Source organism: Camelina sativa, chromosome 5, assembly GCF_000633955.1.
Source record: "Camelina sativa cultivar DH55 chromosome 5, Cs, whole genome shotgun sequence".
Lineage (NCBI taxonomy): Eukaryota > Viridiplantae > Streptophyta > Magnoliopsida > Brassicales > Brassicaceae > Camelina > Camelina sativa.
Window position 1 is genome coordinate 31277878 of NC_025689.1, and position 12836 is coordinate 31290713.

At 33.9% G+C, this 12836-nt stretch overlaps 2 pseudogenes; both read right to left on the reverse strand.

Moving 5' to 3' along the window:
- Positions 7725-9198, reverse strand: LOC104788039 (annotated as a pseudogene).
- LOC104789734 lies at positions 9787-11315 on the reverse strand (annotated as a pseudogene).

Sequence of the window (12836 nt, forward strand, 5' to 3'; positions counted from 1 at the left end):
GTGTGCAAACACCCAAATGGTTGAGATGTTTTGAGTTGGCCTGAAGAGTGGTCATGGTGGTGGTGATATTCTGGTGAGAGAATATGGTGATTGGTAGAGCATTGCGATGTTTTACGTGAATCACATGAGGTAGTTCCCGTCGGGAGATGCTTATTGACGTTAGGACTTGTTTGCTCACGTGGAGATGATTAGTTCTCCAGAGGAGATGATTAGTTCTCCTGTGGAGATGATTAGTTCTCCTGAGGGGATGATTAGTTCCCCTGGTGCACCGCGGGCTTGATGGGTTGCGACCCTGAGGGCGGCAGAGGAGATGATTAGTTCTCCTAGGGGATGATTAGTTCCCCGGAGGGGATGAGTAGTTCCCCTGGTACCGAGATCTCGAGGGTGTAGATCCGAGAGTGAGACGGTATGGCTCGAGGACAACGGTCTGAGAGTGCAGGCGGTGCAGTTCGAAGGTTGCGACCTAAGAATGTATGAGTGAGAGAGCAAACAATGTCTAGAACGTGGTTATGAGCGTAGTGACTGGATGTAGACCTCGGAGGTCGGGATTGATCTCGTGTTTTGGGTTGTCTTGACTAGTGGGGCCAGGGTTATGTGGACCGTTGGGTCATATGGATGTGCGGGCTGTTGCGACAGTTGCACGGAAAACCTTTACTGACGGTATTCAGTCCGGTCGGGGAATGTGCGGGCCGTAGTGACGGTTGCACGGAGGTCCTTGGTGGAGGGACAATGTTCTCAGATTCGAGGACGAATCTTTTGTTAGAGGGGGAGAATTGTAACGCCCGTGTCCCAAAGAAAAGTGGAAGAACCGATCAATTTATGTGAAATCATGAAATTGCCCGGTTTGGTTTAAGTTCACCCGGTTTAGAGCAGGTTTTGGGAAACCCTAAGTGATATATTTATAATGAAATGGACGCCTCTTCTCTCTATTTGGTCGTGGCTGTTATTCAATACTTGTGTTGAGAGGAAGAAAGAGATATAGAGAGAGGAGAGAGCCTATTGTGGTGTGAAGGAGATTAAAGGAGAAGGAGCAGAATCGTTAGGGTTTGGGAAGAAACAGTTTCGATATATCAAATCGTTGTCAAAGGTAACGAAATTTGGTAGTATTATTCTCAAGCCTTTCATTGTCATTCTCCTTTTTACAGAAGTGGATTTGGATTTAAACTCGATGAGTTATGTGCAGTTTCGTGAGACACGTTTTCTCAGACACGAGTTGGAACCATCGGGGATTGTAACTGAGATCGTGGTCTCGTTTGGTTTCTGATCGGCACGAGATTTTGTGGGAAGCTTCGTGACGTCTCGGACTAGCTTTTCACCGGAGGGATTTGATAGTTAACGGTTGGGTTTTATTTTAGGGTTTCGTCTTTAAGATTGTTCTTTTCTGATGTTTCTGTCCAGTTTGCTTCAAGGTTGTTTTTGGTTGTGTCACTTGTTGTAGGACGTTTCTGGACTGTTTCAGACGCAAGGAGAATTTCTCCTGGTTGTATTTGTTGTTAGAATCAGTTTGATAAGGTGAGTGCGTGACCATGAGCTTATCTAAGCGATTGGGTTGTATAACTTGTTTTGTGTGAAGTTGTGTAGGTGTGATGAATGTGTTATTGGATGTTCTGTTCAATGTCTGGTTTGTTATGTTTTATTTGTGGTTGTACTCTTGATTTGCTTGTGTGTATAGCTCGTAGATGGGAGGATCGTCTCACTGGGTATTTCTGGTAATACTCACGCATCTCATTGTGTTTGTGGTGCAGGTATTGTGTAGTGTGGAATCATGGCGATGAGGAGGAGGATGATCTAGGGTCTCGGTTGTGTGTTGTTGGACTTGGTTATATTGTTTATGTTGGAACCTTGGATAGAGTTATGCTAGGTTGATGGATAGAATGCTTAGGAATGTTATTGCATTGATGATGTGTTGGTTCTGTATGTTGGTATGTTTCCGCTGTGCATATTGGTTGTTATCGGTTTAATGAGGAATTGTGGTTTGGGTGGTTTAATTAAGTAGTATGAGATGCTTAATTATGTATTGTACTTATTTTAAAAAAAAACGGGTCCGGTTGTTTTAACAAGCTTCTGTCTCGGCACAGGCATCTGATTTATGTTCAAGTCTCTGTCCTACAAAAGAGCATCAGAGGCCTGTTGATTTTGTCTGTATGTCTCGGTTTTGAAGATTTATGAAGATATACTTAAAGACAAGTTTTGGGATATTACTTGGAGATAAAGCACGAAGAAAAAGGAAGCTTGAAGATATTTAGAAGATTTAGTGGGATTAGGAAATATTCGTTTAACAAAGAATAAAGTTAAATGAAATATTTCCTCTTGATTTTAGGAAAGTTGTTAGCCTTGGTAGAGACACGAAATCCCTTAAATATAGAGAGTCTAGGACTTAGAAACTTATCTCTTGAGAACGTAAAAAAGAGAGGAAAAACCTTGTAAGCCTTTTGGCATCTTTGGGAGAAAAGGGTGAGGGTTTTGTTTCTAAGTGAGAGTCCTGGGTGTAGATCTTAGGGATCGCTTAGTGAGTTGGAAATAGATTGGGAACAAGCTAAGAGAAGATCTTAGGGTTGTGTAAGTCCAATATTGAACACTAACTGTAATTGTGTTCAAGAAGTATTTCCAACAAAGATTGAGGACGTAGGCATTTGCTGAACCTCGTTAAAAATTGTGTATCTCTTGTATCTTCTACACTAACAGAAGGATCATGATGAGATATAATAATGATGTATAGTTAACCTTGAATATGGAAATATTACAGTTTTGTTTTGTAGTGTAAGTGTATCTTATATAATATGACAATTTTTTTTTATCATTGTCTATCAGTGTGACATATGGCGCTCTATTTTTGCGACATGTGTTCTTTCTGTAAATTTTTTTAATCCTTTCAATTTATAGATTTAGAAAATTTTTCTTTTCTTTTATCTTCCTCTACTAAATCCTTAATTATTTTGGTTTCTATTGTTTAGTACTATTACATAGCAAGAACCTCTATAATTTACTTTGGCAAAAAAAATATAATCTATTTTACAAGAATATATTTCGTCTATTTTTGTTTTTACGATTGACAAATTCCTCACTAATTACTCTTTAAATTTATTTACTTCGAAAATTATTCATTTCTTTTCTCTTCGTCTACCAAATCTTTAATTATTTTCTGTTTTCTTTTTGTTTAGTATTATTTTATAGCAAGAATCTCTATAGATTAGTTTTATTAAGGAAAAGTAATCCATATTATAAAACTATGTTTCGCTTATTTTAGATTTTTCAATTTTATAAATTCCTCACTAATTTTCCTTATCAGAACCGTAACTTTATTACTTAATTACTTTTCCGGTTACACATATCAATATTTACTATATATTAAACTATAATAAAATAATGCTTTTTCAACAAGAGTTATGAGAAATTGTCATTCGGCACTCTATTTTTTTAACATGTGTCATATTCCTTTAATATGTAATAAAAGACACATTATTGCTAATCTAAAACTAAATTGTCTGCACACATTTTTTCATTTGTTCAGCTTCTTTACATTACATTTACTTCGTTTAATCAATTAGCTTTAATACATTATGGGTGGATGTTCTCTTTTGTTTAAACTGTTCATCATGCAATAATGTATATGTGACCAAATTAATTACAGTTAATATGTTTTATAGCCGTATTTATTGCTTGTATTACAATTAATGAAATTCTTTACAAACTTCAAACAATGTTTAGTGTATTATATAAGATTCAATGCTCACATGACTAATTTTGAAAAAAGAATATACATAACCCTTCTTCGCCTAAAAGATATGTCAATTCTTAAGAGGTTCTCTCCATAATAATGAAGAAAACGATCACTCAGCATGATGTGTCTGTCTTTTCTCATAAATTCCCATGATATTATTTTATTTTTCTCTTATGCGATTTCTTTCAAAAACACGTTGTCGTGCAATATGATGATTAACAGATTAGTTGCTCTATAACTATCTTAAGAAATATTATACAAAGCCATGTCAATGTTTTTTTTTTAGTATCAGAGTCCTTTCAATATTTCTTAGCATCTTTCAAAGGATGAGGTTTTATGTTAGTCAGGATTTAAAGTTTTGTTATTGTTTTGTAATGTGACTTTTTAATCTTTCGAACTATAGTTGAAAGTCTTTAGTGATGAAGATGAGCCTAATGCTCCACTCCTAAAGCACAATCTCTTTGGCTTTGAACATTCACTCATAATATTCTAGATGTAAGTCCTTTAGATCTCTCCTCTTAAGTCTTCTTCTTCAACTACAATATAGTTCTAAGTTTATATTTCTTAAACTTGCTTTGTTTTCCATTTAGAAAAGTTCTTCATCCCCATTACAAATAATATTCTATTTCGCGTAGTGATAAAAGATTGAGCCTAATTTTATCGTGTAATACATACATTGTTAAAAGACCATATATTTCTTGACGCATCTTTGGGAACCCAAACTTTACAACTTCCTATCGCATTACACGGTAAAAACATTACAGATACATATTGTAAAATATTTAACATATATATATATATATATATATACATATTGTAGTGTCAATACTTTCATTATAAATGTATATCAGTCGTTAAAAGTGGTATAAATTAACAAGTAGATTAATATGTACAAAAGCAAGACTATTTTTGTATCGCACTGGTATTGTTTGAGTTACTAATCATACCTCATATATATATTTTCTTGTAACCCTTAATCTATTTGTCATTATGCTGAAAAAAACTTACACCATTTCCAACGGTTATCTATCTTTTTTTGTTTGAATTCTTTATTTTATATTTAGGGTATAGTTTTGAGTAGATAGTGTTTAGTTTAGAATATAATGTTAAATATGAAGCATGGTGCTATTTTAAAATTTTTAGAAATGGTGTGCTAAATTTAGAAACCAAACTTATTTTAATGCTTTTTGTGAGACTTGCCATTCTTTTAACCCACTTCATAATTATAAACTTATAAATGTATATATATATATAAATTCTTTTCCAGGCATATATGAATAATATCATATAAATTTCATATATAATTTAATGAAAATTTCATTTTACATACAAAATATTTGAATGTAAAACACTTCATGAAAATTTCATTTTATTTACAAAAAAATTGATTGTATATAACCCATGGGCAACTTTCTAGTTATATATATGGAAATGATACATTAGTAAATAATATCTCTTGTAAACACAGTATATATATTGTAACCCTACTATCTAATAATACTATTCAGCCTCCATTCATACAGTTAAGTCCAAAAAGTTTTTATAGATACTCACGTAAAATTTTCAATGGGAAATATTTCCTTACTCCCATTGAAAAACTGTTGGATGGGTACATATGCTCTTTTAACTCAGAAAAATTCTTAACAGCCCACGAGATCTTGGGATAAGAGAGTGGTTTCTCATCAAAAGAGACGATCTCCCAATTGATAAGGGGTGGGGGAACAATGACATCAACACCGAACTCACACTGGCCTCTCTCGGAGATGTATCAATTATTATTATTTTTTTTTTTAATAAAATGTAAAATTTATTCGAAAAACTGTTTTAAATCAAGTGCAAACTACAATTAGAGGTTTGACAATTTTTGGAAATGTTCTTGTTGAAGGCTTAAAAAATAATTAATAAGAAGAACTCTCCATGCATCCTGTAACTTTGCTGTCACCATGGAGGGAGAGGAGACGATTCCTAACTTGCCTATTGAGGCTTTTGATGAGAAGATTTGTGTTCCCCATGTCAGCGATTATTTCGTTCCTTCCAGAGAGAATGCAGAGAAGCTTGAAAAGCGTAACAGACTAAGAACAGAGAAGAGCTTCCCAAGGTCGTAGTGAGAAGCCCTGATTTGTGTCCCAGTTGGTAAACTTAGAAGCGAGAAGCTTTGAGGCAAGTGCAGTCCACACTTCAGCTGAAACAGAGCATGTATCCATTTTCAGGGTTAATAAAAGTAGCATACGGAAGAACTTGGAGCAATCCCCAAACCATTCTAAGAGCATTGAAACGCTTTACCTCAACATCTATCTATATATATAAAGTTACCTTTCCTCACTCCTGGTGCTGCCATGTCAGCAATTTATTCTTTAACTTTTTGGGCCTATTCTTAAACACTTACCCACTAATTAGTTTCTAATTTATTTGTTCATAACACTTGAAAGACCCATATTAAACCCAAGTGTCTTACTTCTTATTTCTAATTTCTAATTTTGACAAAAAACAACCACAAATAATCCTTCATCTCTCAGACCAATATATTAAAAAGGCCCACAATATTAACAACAACATCTAGATCCATGAATAAAGACAAAAATTAATTGTTAACAAAAACATTTAGGCTATTGTAATCTTTTATACAAATTAAAGGTGGTTTCATTAAAACACTAAAAAAAAGTTACCTAAAAAAACATTTTTTCTGAAAACTATATCATTTTAATAATTAATATTTATTTAGGACAGAAAAAAAAATAGAGCAAAGAGTTAATTCAGAGACCATCAACAACTTCAATACAGTATATGTCTTAAATTTAAAAAGTATAGACCAACAAGTTCATAATAAATTTAAAACAGATTTTTTTTTTTTTTTTGAGATTAAGCCACACAACAAAATTACTCACAAAATTGATAATAAACAAAAACGCCACTAAACACAATTACTCAGACCATGATATCATAAAATAATGAGTAAGAGAGGTAATGACAATACTACATAAAACCTCAATATAAAACACAAAATTAACCAACAATAAAGACAAACCAACAATTAAGCCATAATACTAAAACGTAACTCCGACGCACATCAACACTATAAAGTACATGACAAATTATGACCAAAACAATTCAGAAGAAACATACAAAAAAATACCAAGTAAAACAATAAATTGAGACAAAATAGCCCAGATTCAGCCAAAATAGCACAGACAAAATAACACTTTGCAGCCCGAGACAATCGAGTATACAAGAATATCAAATTAAGGCGCAAGGTATGGATCCATTATCAACAGTAAACAGAGACAAAGACCTCATGGAATAATACCTCACAAGTCAAAATGTGGAGGCACACTACATAAAACAAATTTAAGAATATTTTCACAAAAACAACACAGATTCAAAATTGGAATATTTACGAACAACAGTAGTATTTACCTTTACAAAATTTTAATGTTATACAGAGGCAATATTCTGGAAGGAAAACTCTATTTAGATAAGCTGGACTAGAAACAAAGCAAAGCAAAAACCTATCAATGCTAGAAAAAGACAAACAATCATTACATGGAATCAGGGTAACAAAACTACAACTCTATTACGCTATTTTGGCGGTTGTTCGATCAACCATCATGTGCAGCATTAATGACATTGAATAGAGATGCAATAACTATTTCAAAATTTTCAATTATATTATAATTAATATTACAAAACTACCCAACTTAAAAAAAATAACAACCAAACAAATGAATCACAATATAAAAACAAAAGGTAAAATAACAATAAAACTAAAATAACAAATAAAATAAAAATAAATAGATAATAAAACTTCCGCGCGTAGCGTGGATAACCAGCTAGTCTACCTATAATATCGGGAGAATATATATTAAGAAATTATGGCAATCAGTTATCTATATCCTTCTAAAAACAAATTTATGGATAGTAAAGAACTCGAATGATAATTAAAAAATATTTCGAAGCCATAGTATTATGTCTTAATAATTGTTACTCTAAAAGAAAAAAATAAAGATTAGATGATGGGAGAGTATTTGGTTGCAGAAACAACTTCAAACTCGACTTCAACTTTCAAAGCGTCTTCTTTGTCCAAGTAAGTCTTCCGAAGATTAGCTAAAGACAAAAATTTATACCAACCCCAACCAAAGTTTGATTTCTCATGCCAGTAAATCACTGCAAGAAAATAAAAATTTGCAAACATAATTATGAGAGAAAGACTAACTGATATCTCAGTTAATTTGTATATAGAAAGATTATATAATACTTGGTTTTCTAGAAATTACATTGGCCTGCCACGTGATTGGATCCAAGCGGGTTTAGAACTCTGACATGTGCTTGCGTAAAAATCTTCTCATCTGGTTTGAGTGTTTCACTATCAGCTAAATACAGATAAATGGATAAATATTTGCCATCTGCTCTAGAGTCGCCCTTCGGAAACATCTTTAGAACCCTACAAAACAATAATTATTATGAACTTTTAGACATCAATACACAAACAAACACATATATTAGATATATTATATACATTATATATATATATATATATATATATATATATATATGAACTCACCATTTCCTTCCTCCCATTTTAAAAATGTCTGATTTGTAAACATACTCGTTCAAGCCAGAAAAGTTCTTAACAGTCCAAGAGAACTTGGGAGAAGAGAGTAGTTTCTCATCAAAAGAGACGATCTCCCAATTGGTAAGGGGTGGGGGAACAATGACATCAACACCAAACTCACATTGACCTCCCTCGAATATGTATCCATTTTTAGGGTTAATGAATGTTTCATATGGAAGAACTTTTAGCAATCCCCTCACCATATTAAGGGCATTGAACCGCTTAACTTCTACATCTGAATATATATATATATATATATAAATATCGTTTACTGAATATTATGTGAATGTATACGATAAATTTTAAAGAAGGAAAGCATGATATGATGAGATGTAAGAATGATGTATATATAGTTCACCTTGAATAGTAAAGTACTTGTTCTTTTTCTTGTTGTAGACAAAGAAGCGGAGTTCCGCAAACACCTCAGTTGTTGGTGACGATTCCATCAAGCTCGTGCTGTCTAATTCCACGTACATTGATATAAATCCACTTACATTGTCGTTTACGTTCCCTCTCGGGTATACAATCAATCTCCTGTTTTATAAACATCATAAATATTGCATATTTGCATTAGCTAGACGGCATTGTTAATTTTGGTCCTGAATAATTAATGATGAATGCCTTGTTTAGGTCCTTACATATACATGGCGTTTCATTATTTAAATCATGAATATGCAAAACACAATCGGCGTACGTACCAGTTATATCCACCAGAGGAGAAAATACGAGATTGGTATTTATGAACAGAGAAGGCAGTATGATTCCCAAGTTGGGAGAATTTGTTAATCTTGAGGGAATAAGAAGAAGGAGGATGCTCTCTCCAGCTCTGCTTGATCGAAGAAACTGGTGATGAGCATGACGAACCCATTATATTCTACGTACCCTACACAATGCAAGCCTTAGAAACTATGATTGACTAATATATAAAGAGGAATCTTGGGGAGGGGGTCAAGATAATTAATTATTAGGGTTTTCATAAAAGTTATATAATGAGAGATAGCTAGACGTCTTAATTAAAATACCTGCAAACGCATCAGATATACATCAGATTTGGTATAAGTATTTTATTTCGATGAGAAGATAATTTTGTTCGTAAGGACATATCTTTTTAAGATAACTTCACACCAGATTTGGTCAAATAACATTGTTTCCCCTCTAATAAGAATATGATAACTTTTGTAATTCTTAACTTTTAATATCATCAATTCAAAAAACAATAAACATGCGAGAAAAAATTTACTTTTATATTATAATGTAGTAATATTTTCATAATGATCATAATTTTTTCTCTCGTGTTTGGGAGTAGAAAATGCACTACGTACCGAGCTAACGTACTTGGGGCCTTCTTTTATTTGTCCCGTTCCCGTAGCTACTAGGACCCAATTGACCGAGACACTCATTTTTGACATTGGAGATAAAACCTTTGTTAAGAAACATAAGGAAATAGATTGGGAGACTATGGGATCCGTTTTTCCTCTCGTACAAAAACAAATTTATGGAAACCAGATTCCCGATATATATACTCTAAAACACATATAATGGGAGAGTATTTGGCTTCAGAAACAACTTTAAATTCGGTCTCAACTTTCAATGTGTCTTCTTTGTCCAAGTAAGTCTGTTCAAGTTCAGCTAAAAGAACAAAGTTAGGACCAACCCCAACCATCGTTTGATGCCTCGTGCCAGCGGCTGACTGCAAAAGACAAAACCCGAAACACCAAATGAATATATCAGTATACATATGTAGAAGATTGTATTACTTTTGTATGAATATATCAGTATACATATGTAGAAGATTTGTATTACTTTTGTTTAGTTAATATTAAAATATTATAATTGTGGTTTAGAAAATACATTGGTGTGCCAACTGATTGGAGCCAAGATGGTTTAGAACTCGCACATGTCCTTGCGTGAAAATCTTCTCATCTGGTTCTAGTGTTTGCCATCTGCAAAATACAGAAAAACGGGTAAATATTTGCCATCTGCTGTAGAGTTGCCCTTCGGATACACCTTTAGTACCCTACAGAACAATAATTATTATGAACTTCTAAACATTCAAATTTCACACACACACACACACACATATATATATATATATATATATAGAGAGAGAGAGAGAGAGAAAGAGAGATACTCACCATTTCCTTCCTCCCATTGAAAACTATTTGATGTGTAAATCTCCTCTTTCAATTGAGAAAATTTCTGAAAAGTCCAAGAGACTTTGGGTTCAGGGAGTTTCTCATCAAAAGAGAGGATTTTCCAATTGGTAAGGGGTGGAGGGACAATGACGTCAACACAAAACTGGCATTCACCTCCCTCAAAAATGTATCCCTTTTCAGGGTTAATGAATGTATATCATATGGAAGAACTTGTAGCAATCCCCACACCATTTTAAGAGCATTGAACCACTTTACTTCAACATCTGATTGCAAAAAAAAAATATATAAAGCTACTGAAATATATATTTACAAAATGAGGACATGAGATGTTTATGTAATTCACCTTGAATAGTAAAGTACTTGTTTTCTTTCTTATTATAGACATAGAAGCGGAGTTCTGCAAAGATCTCAGTAAGTGATGTGGATTCCATCAAGCTTGTACTGTCGATTTCCACATACATCGAAATAAATCTACTCCCATTGTCCTTAACGTTCCCTTTGGGGTATAGGATCAATCGCCTGTTTTGTTTTTTTATGAACAACATATATTGCATTAGCTAGACCGATATATTGATAATTCTGGTGCTAAGTAGTGAAAATGCATTAGTGGGCCTTATACATGGCGCTTAACGCTAAAGCATGGATACATATATAATCCGTACCATTTATTTCCACCAGAGGAGAAAAGACGAGACTGGTATTTACGATCAGAGAAGGCTATAGAATTCTCAAGTTGCGAGAAGTTTTGAATCTTTATGGAAGAAGAAGAAGGAGGATGCTGTCTCCAGTTTTGCATAATTGTAGAAACTGCTGCTGAGCACGAACCCATTCTATTCTACCTAGCGCAGACTGCGCAGTGTAAGTCTTAGAACAATGACTAATTATATTTGGGTAAAAACAGAAAAGATATAAAGGTTTATATTAAAAGGGCGACGTTATCGTTCAACCAAAAAAAAAAGAGATTCAGTTTCATTCCTAATATATATATATATATATATATATATATATATATATNTGTAATCTTTACATTAGATACCGAATTTGATCATATTGACATTTTATTATTTTACCCATTTAAAGCGCCAATAGTTCGTTAGGTACGAGGAAATCGTTATTGTTTTTTTGGACGTTATCATCAAACAAGGGTTTATAATATTTATTAAATTCAAGACTTATGCCAACTAGTAAAAGAATATAAAGTAATATTATGAGATGAACTTATCTATTTATTCAAAAGATGATAGATTTTTTTTATATATTCTCTATCTTCTTTTATCTTATAGTGTTATATTTAAGATATTAGGACAAAACCAGAGATTTTGGTACGACGATATCCAGAGTAAGGCTCTAAATGGAGAGAACGTGTTGGGCAGAGTAGCTCAAGCAGATCAAGCAGAATAAAATCGGATCAAGCAGATTTGGCTGTTTAAGAGCAGATCAAGCGGTTCAATATATTATATTTTCTAATTAAAATTATTTAATGTTTTAAATATAATATCTTATTATATAAACCTTGATTTTCAAAGTTAGTTGAAACAACCCTTCCCGTTTTTTTTTAATAAATAAATAATAAATAATAATATAATTAAATAATTACAACTAGTGGTCTCATACCCACTAGTCACCTAACCACATTCACAATCCAACAGCGGAACCACATACCAATAAATAACCAATAAAACAATATCCAATAACCAAATAAGTAATATCCAGCATTAATCCCAAACAGCATAAATCAAACAACCAGCAATCCTAACAATGCTCTAAGACTCAANTTCTAAGACTCAATTCTAGCAATCTATCAATGCCAGATAACCATACAATCAAGTCCCTAGAACATCCTCCTCTTCATTGCCTTTGATTCCACGATCACACTTTGCCTTTACCTGCACCACAAACACAAATTGAGATGCATGAGTATTTGATAAACACTCAGTGAGGCAATCCTCCCATCTACTGGGCTATACACACAAGCAATAAGATCTCTACATGCCACAAACAACAATCAATAAAACAAACCAGGCAATATACATAGCATGCAACGTCCATCGTAACTGAACAAGGGGTGTCGACCGACACCAGATGGTGTCGATCGACACTGACTATCTGGTGTCGACCGACACCAAACTGGTGTCGACCGACACCCTGCCCGACACTCCCGAAAACCCTAGTTTGCGTCGACCGACACCTCCACATGGCATCGTTCGACACTCGCTAAAGTCCCGAGCCGTCCTCGCGTTGGTGTCGACCGACACCCCAACTGGTGTCGACCGACACCGATGCCGAGCAGCGATTTCCCTCGATCAGAAACTCCGAATCTCGCCTCCAAGCTTCTCCAATCCGCTCCTTG